Below are 8,041 nucleotides of genomic sequence, written 5' to 3' on the forward strand. Positions count from 1 at the left end.
GTCTTCATCAAAGGTGTGGTGACAAACTCCAACAGGCCTGTTCTGAATATTTTGGGAAAACTGTCTCATTAGAAGTCATCTGGTTCAATTCTGAGAAGTCTTTACTTTCAGGTCACCAGATGATGTGCAGGTCTAGTCAGCGTGTGGTGCTCTCTTTAACTGTGTCATGTGAATCCAAGAGTCAGTTCCTTAGAATCTGGTGTCACAAGAGTTGGTTAGGAATACTTAATAGGGGCCTTTCCAGAAAGGCTGAAGAGAGTTTTTCTGGAGGTATCTATTCTAGTAGATAAAATCTCCAGGTGGCAAGGTGTGATGCTTTAGGTCTTCATTTTCTGAGAGACACTGAAAAAACACTGAAAAGACTGCTGTACCAAAACACAGTTCAGTTCAGTCTCTCAGTCGTGTCTGAATCTTTGTGATCCCATGAATCGCAGCACACCAGGCCTCCCTGTTCATCACCAACTCCCAGAGTTCACTCAAACTCATATCCATCGAGTTGGTGATGCCATCCAGCCATTTCATCCTCTGTCGTCCCCTTCTCCTGCCCCCAATCCCTCCTAGCATCAGGGTCTTTTCAAATGAGTCAACTCTTTGCATGAGGTGGCCAGAGTATTGGAGTTTCAGCTTTAGCATCAGTCCTTCCAATGAACACGAAGGACTGATCTCCTTTAGGATGGACTGGTTGGATCTCCTTGTAGTCCAAGGGACTCTCAGGAGTCTTCTCCAACACCACAGTTCAAAAGCATCAATTCTTTGGCGCTCAGCTTTCTTCACAGTCCAACTCTCACATCCACACACGACCACTGGAAAAACCATAGCCTTGACTAGACGGACCTTTGTTGGCAAAGTAATGACTCTGCTTTGTAATAGGCTATCTAGGTTGGTCATAACTTATTTTTAAGTAATTATGATTAGGCCTTTACAATATTGGAACATTTCCTTTTATCACTTCTGGATCAAAAGAGATGGGAGCTAAGTTCATTGAGTGTCTTGTGACTGTCTCAAAGGAAAATTTATGAATTTTAAAAGGAATAGATCAGTAATTCACTGGCAGTCCAGTGGTCAGGACTTAATGCTTTCATTTCTGAGGGCCTAGGTTTGATCCCTTGTCAGGGGAACTAAGATCCTGCAGGCCATGGTGTAGTCAAAAAAAATAAGGGATGGATCTAAGATTCAGAAGGACCAATGACAGTGCTCTTAACCAAAGTACGTGGAGGACCTCTGCAAATTTTCCTAATTGAGCCTTAATAGCACCATCAGTGCTTTCAACTTAACCAAAGGATTGAGGGTGGTAAGTGCAGTGAAAGTGTAAAACTGGCCATACAGTGCACACTTGTTGGAAGTACCTCACCAGTAAAATGGGCTCCTTGATCACTTTGACATTTGAGAATTGTTTCCCAGATAGGAATAATGTTTTCCAAAAGAACTTTTACCACAAAATGGGGTAGTAGCCTCTCTGCAAGGGAAAGTTTCAGTCCAGTGAGAAAACATGCAGACCATAAACAAAATACATCCTTGAGAAGGAAGAAGTTTTTTTTGCAAGAACTGGAATAGTTCATTAGGCAGTTAAAAATATCACTGAAGATGGTGTGGACACTAGAAAGGCAGGTTAGAAGGCTCAGTTCATTCGTGTCCAACTCTTTGTGACCCCATGAACTGCAGCACGCCAGGTTTCCCTGTCCATCACCAACTCCCAGAGCTTGCTCTAACTCATGTCCGTTGATTCAGTGATGCTATCCAACCATCTCAACCTCTCTCGTCCCTTTCTCCTGCTGTCTTCAATCTTTCCAAGCATTGGGTTCTTTTCCAGTGAGTCAGTTCTTCACATCAGGTGGTCAGAGTATTGGAGTTTCAGCTTCAGCATCAGTCCTTCCAATGAATATTCAGGACTGATTTCCTTTAGGATTGACTAGCTGGATCTCCTTGCAGTCCAAAGGACTCTGAAGAGTCTTCTCCAACACCATAGTTCAAAAACAATTCTTTGGCGCTCAGCTTTCTTTATAGTCCAACTCTCAGATCCCTGCATGACCATTGGAAAAACCATAGCTTTGACTAGATGGACCTTTGTTGGCAAAATAATGTCTCTGCTTTTTAATATGCTGTCTACATTGGTCCATAGCTTTTCTTCCAAGGAGCAAGCGTCTTTTAACTTCATGGCTGCAGTCACATCTGCAGTGATTTTGGAGCCCCCAAAATAAAGTCTGTCACTGTTTCCATTGTTTTCCCATCTATTTGCCATGAAGTGATGGGACCAGATGCCATGATCTTAGTTTTCTGAATGTTGTTTTAAACCAGCTTTTTCACTCTCCTCTTTCACTTTCTTCAAGATGCTCTTTAGTTCTTTGCTTTCTGCCATAAGGGTGGTGTCATCTGCATATCTGAGGTTATTGATATTTCTCCCGGCAATCTTAGGTTAGCACGCAGAAGGTACCTAAAGCATTTGAAGTTGTAATAACCTGTTTTCTAACAACTTGACTGTTTGCAAGAATGGCAGAAACTAGGAGGATTTTGGTTTTATTTAGGAGCCTTCCACGGAGAAGGCAATGACAACCTGCTCCAGTGTTCTTGCCTGGAGAATCCCAGGGATGAGGGAGCCTGGTGGGCTGCAGTCTTATGGGGTTGCACAGATTCGGACATGACTGAAGCGACTTAGCAGCAGCAGGAGCCTTCCATTACTGCAGTTGAAGGTAAGAAATCTGGTAGCCTGCCTTTGTCGTGCCTCATCTAGAGTGTGAGACAGAAGAGTAACTAGATCTGGAGTGGATACAGTTTTCTAGTCTGTTGTGGTCCTTTTTAATAGAAGGGACAGATTCCAGTTCTGCCCATTGATAAACAGAGTTAAAAGCTACCTCAATGGAATCAACGTGTGCAGAAAGATTAGAATTTTCTTTAAAAATAATCTAGAATGGATTCTAATAGTCATGAACTGGTTCATCAGATTTTTGTGTGAAAGTGTGAATTTTGTTCTAATCAACAGGCTTTGGAAAAGCACAGGAATTGGCTGGTTAAGTCACTGAGTGACTGCCAAAGCCTGATCATATAAGTTAGTGGTCAGGTGCTGTTCTGTTCTAACTTGCCTCAATTGTGTCCAACTCTTTGCAACTCTATGGACAGTATCCCACCAGGCTCCTTTGTCCATGGGGATTCTACAGGCAAGAATACCGGAGTGGGTTGCCATGTCCTCCTCCAGGGACTGGCCAAGTGTTGCAGTAGCAATCCTAGGTACCCTTCAGGATTTTGTCAGTTAGTGGTAAACCCAGTGCTGGGCCTGGCTTCACTGACAAGCATATGAACTAGTTGGTATAAGCCAGAGAAACCAGGTTAATAGGTTTGAGTGTCTGTATGAAATTCTTCAGCAAATATGTGAGGGTCTTAAGTTACTTTAGGAAAATCTTTGATTATGGCTTACAGTTCAGCTTTAGTCCATGGACTATAGGAAATTAAAGAGTTTAGTCTCTGGATCCACAGAGGCTTAATTTTTAAGGGACAGGTTGTGATAAGTTCAGAAGAAAAGGGGAAGTTTGGTGAGAGAATTAGTATGGGGAAGCTGAGAGTATGGAGAAGATGAAGGTGGCATAGAAGGGAAGGAGGAAGATGGTACTGGTGGTAGGCCCTGGGCAGGAGGAGCAGAAGGAGAAAGACAAGATGGTGCCAGGGGTTGAGTCTGATACAAAGAAGCCAAGGAAGAACTTGAGGTGTTGGGAACTATTTTGTCTTTCTTTTAATTGCCTGCCTCAGTTAAAATCTTATTTTGCAGAAAGGCAATTTTAGGCTCCTGATAATGTTTGGAAGTCTCAAAATAGAACTACTGTTGTGGAATTAAGTAAATTAAATTTGGGGACTTCAAAAATTCCCCATAATGGCCATTGGTATTCTAAATTGCCCTTGGTTGGGTCATTTTGTTTAGTTATAAATGCACATGAGGAAGGATCAAGCAATGTTAACCTAAAGATAGAAGAAAAAGAGAAATAATAAAAATTAGAGGTAAACCTAATGACATTGAAATAAAAAATCAGAGAAAATCAATGAAATAAAAAGTTGTCCTTTGAAAAGATCATTAATCAGTAAACCACCAACCAAGGGGGAAAAAAGAGAAATCACAAATTAATTTCAGAATTCAACAAGAGGTTATCACAACTGATTTTTTGTGTGTGAAAAGTGTAGTAGATCAGTTCAGTCGCTCAGTCGCGTCCAACTCTTTGTGACTCCATGGACCGCAGCACGCCAGGCTTCCCTGTCCATTGCCAACTCCTAAGCTTGCTCAAACTCATGTCCATCGAAAAGTGCAGTAAACAAAGACTAAAAAACCCTATGCCTGCAAACTTAATCACTCAGATGACATGGACCAATTTCTTGAAAAACAAAACTATTGAAACACAAAAATTTAAATAATCTGAGTAGGCATATATTAATTCTCCATAATCTCCAGAAAACAGAAGCAAAGAGATTACTTCTTATCATTTTAAGATGTCAGCATTACTCTAACACCAAAATCAGCTGAAGACATTACAAGAAAAAACTATATCTTTTAAACATAAATACAAAGTAACTCAAAAAATATTTGCAAATCTCAATCCAAAAATGTATACAAAAAATTATACATCATGATCAATTGGAATTTATTCCAGGCATGCATGGGTTATTCAAATTAGAAAATCAATTAAGTAATCTATCACATCCATAAGCTAAAGAAGAAAAATGATATATAATTGATGCAGGATAGCATTTGAGAAAATCCAACACCCAATCATGATAAAGTCTCAGCAAACTATGAATACAGAAGAACTTCCTTAACTTGACATGGACAGAGGAACCTGGTGGGCTGCAGTCCACAGGGTTGCAAAGAGTTGGACACAACTGAAGCAACTAAACACACACAAAATCTTTAGATAACATCATATTTAATTGTAAGAAACTAGATGCTTTTCCCCTAAGAACAAAAGCAGGGCAAATTTCCTCTCACCACTCCTAGTCAACATTGTACTGCAAGTCTTAGCAAGTGCAGTAGGACAAGAAAAAGAATGAACAACTGAAACTTAATATCATTTATATTAGCATCAAAGAATGAAATAGGTATAAATCTAAGAAAATACGGATAAAGTTTGAACATGGAAAATGACAAAATTCTGATGAATGAAATCAAAGATATAAATAAATGGAAAGATATTCCAAATTCATGGATTGGAAGAATAAATATTCTTAAAATGTCAGTTCTTCTAACTGATCTACAGATTTAATGTAGTACCAACAAAAGCCTAGGAAGTTATTCTGTTGAAATTGACTAATTCTATATGAAAACTATGTTATGAAAATGCAGAAAACCTCAGAGTAGCCAACACAATACTGTAGAAGGAGAATAAAGTTGGAAGACAGACATCACCGGACCTCAAAACTCCACAGAGGTACAAAGGTCAGGACAGTATTGTGCTGATGAAAGAAAACACATACATCACTGGAACAGAATAGAACACCCAGGAAAAGACCCACCCATTTATAGTCAACTAATCTTTGACAATGAAGCAAAGGTAATTCCATAGAGAAATGGTACTCTTTTCAACAAATGGTCTTGGAATAATTAGAATGATATTCCCCCCAAAATGTAGACACAGACCTTATTCCTTTCACAAAACTAAACAACCAGTCATACGTTTGAAATGCAAAACTACAAAACTTCTAGAGAAAACAGGAAATCTAGGTGACCCTGGGTTTGGCAATGAATTTTTAGGTATAATACCAAAAACATGACCTATGATAGAGAAATTGATAAATTAGACTTTCTTAAAATGAAAAACTTCTGCTCTGGAAACAGACTATTAAGAAAATGAAGAGGTTTTACATATTGTGAGAAAATATTTGCAAAGCATGTATCTGACAGAGGATTTCTATTCAAATATTCTTTAAAAACTCTTAAAACTCAACAGTACAAAATCAAACTACCATATTAAAAATGTACAAAATATCTGGAAAGCCCGCTGAGAAAATATGGACCTGGCAAAAAAATATGAAAAGGTGCTTAGTATCATTTGTCATAAAGGAATTAAAGCAGCAATGAGCTGTTTATTATAGCCATCACTATATGCCTTTTAGAATGGCTAAAATTAAAACCATAAAATGTAACAATACCAGTTACTGAAGAGGATATGGAAAATAAGTAACTTTTTCATCGCTGCTGGAAATGTAAAATGGTACAGCTCCTGTGGAAAAAGTTTGGCAGTTTCTTAAAAAGCTAAACACGGTCTTAGCATCAATTATATGCCTACTTGTTTACCCAAATGAATTGAAAAGTCTACACAAAAACCTGAACACATGTTTATAGCAGCTTTATTCATAATTTCCCAAAACTGGAAGCAACCAAGATGTCCTTTAATAGGTGAAGGATAAACTATGGTACATCCATGCAATGGATTATTCAGCAATAGGAAGAAATGAGCTATCAAGCCACAGAAACACATGGATGAAGCTTAAATGACTATTTCTCAGTAAAAGGCCAGTCTGAAAAGGCCACATACTGTTTGATTCCATTCTATGACATTTTGGAAAAGGCAAACTACACATGCAATAAGAAGATCAGTGGTTAAAAAAAAAAAAAATCAGTGGTTGCCAGAAGTGTGGGCATAGAAGGGGAGGAATGAACAGGTGAAGCACAGGGAATTTCAGTCGAGTGAAACTATTCTATATGACACTATCACGATGAGTACATAAGATCAGACATGTCAAAACCCACAGAACTTGACTACACCAAGAATGAACTTTATGCTCCTAATAATTTAAGAGGTCTGGAGATTAAAAAAAAAAATGTAGACTGTGACAAGAGAGCCTAACTATTACAAAAGTACAAAACGACCACACCAAGGAGAGCTGGGGGTGGGGAAGTGCTGATCTCGGTCTCTGTGGAAAGGAGAGGAGTCCCTAAGACTAAAGCAGAAGGAACTGCACACAGGACAGCGCTTCAGGGGATAAAGTCAGTTCCAACGGTGCACCAGTTCACACAGAACAGCCCTTCAGGGGACAAAGTTGGTTACCACGGTGCACTGGTTCACACAGGACAGCGCTTCAGTGGATAAAGTCAGTTCCCATGATGCACCAGTGCACACAGAACAGCGCTTCAAGGGACAAAGTTGGTTCCTATGGTGCACCAGTTCATATAGGACTGCACTTCAGAGGACACAGTTGGTTACCACGGTGCACCGGTTCACACAGGACAGCCCTTCGGTGGATAAAGTCAGTTCTCATGATGCACCAGTGCACACAGGACAGCGCTTCAGGGACAAAGTCAGTTCCCACGGTGTACCGGTTCACACAGGACAGCGCTTCAGGGGACAAAGTCGGTTCCTACTGTGTACCAGTTCACACAGGACAGCGCTTCAGGGAATAAAGTTGGTTTCCATGATGCACCGGTTCACACAGGACAGCCCTTCAGTGGATAAAGTTGGTTCCCATGGTGCATCAGTTCACACAGGACAGCTCTTCAGTGGATAAAGTCGGTTCCCATGGTGCACCGGTTCACACAGGTCAGTGCTTCAGTGGATAAAGTCAGTTCCCACTGTGAACCGATACACCAGACAGCGCTTCAGGGGACAAAGTCAGTTCCCATAGTGCACTGGTTCACACAGGACAGCCCTTCAGTGGATAAAGTCAGTTCCCATGGTCCACCAGTTCACACAGGACAGTACTTCAGGGGATAAAGTCAGTTCCCATGGTGCACCAGTTCACACAGGTCAGCACTTCAGTTGATAAAGTCAGTTCCCGCGGTGTACCAATTTCACAGTTCTGACGCCATTATACATGTTTGCTGGGTCTGAACAATTGAGCAGATGGATGGTGGATGGTGGAAGCCAGTTTTCTTGTCAGAGAATTTACAGATAAGAAAGGGGGGGAAGCTAGAATAATCCATATGGAAGGGACAGAGTAGACGATGGTAAGAACTTAATGTGGATACAGATGGCTGCACAGAGAAATACTTACAGATACAGACATACACATACGTTGGCTGCACACATACATTTCTTTACTCTGCCAGCTGAGGGAGCCTGAAAGAGCA

This window comes from Bos indicus x Bos taurus, chromosome 23, assembly GCF_003369695.1.
Source record: "Bos indicus x Bos taurus breed Angus x Brahman F1 hybrid chromosome 23, Bos_hybrid_MaternalHap_v2.0, whole genome shotgun sequence".
In the NCBI taxonomy this organism is placed as follows: domain Eukaryota; kingdom Metazoa; phylum Chordata; class Mammalia; order Artiodactyla; family Bovidae; genus Bos; species Bos indicus x Bos taurus.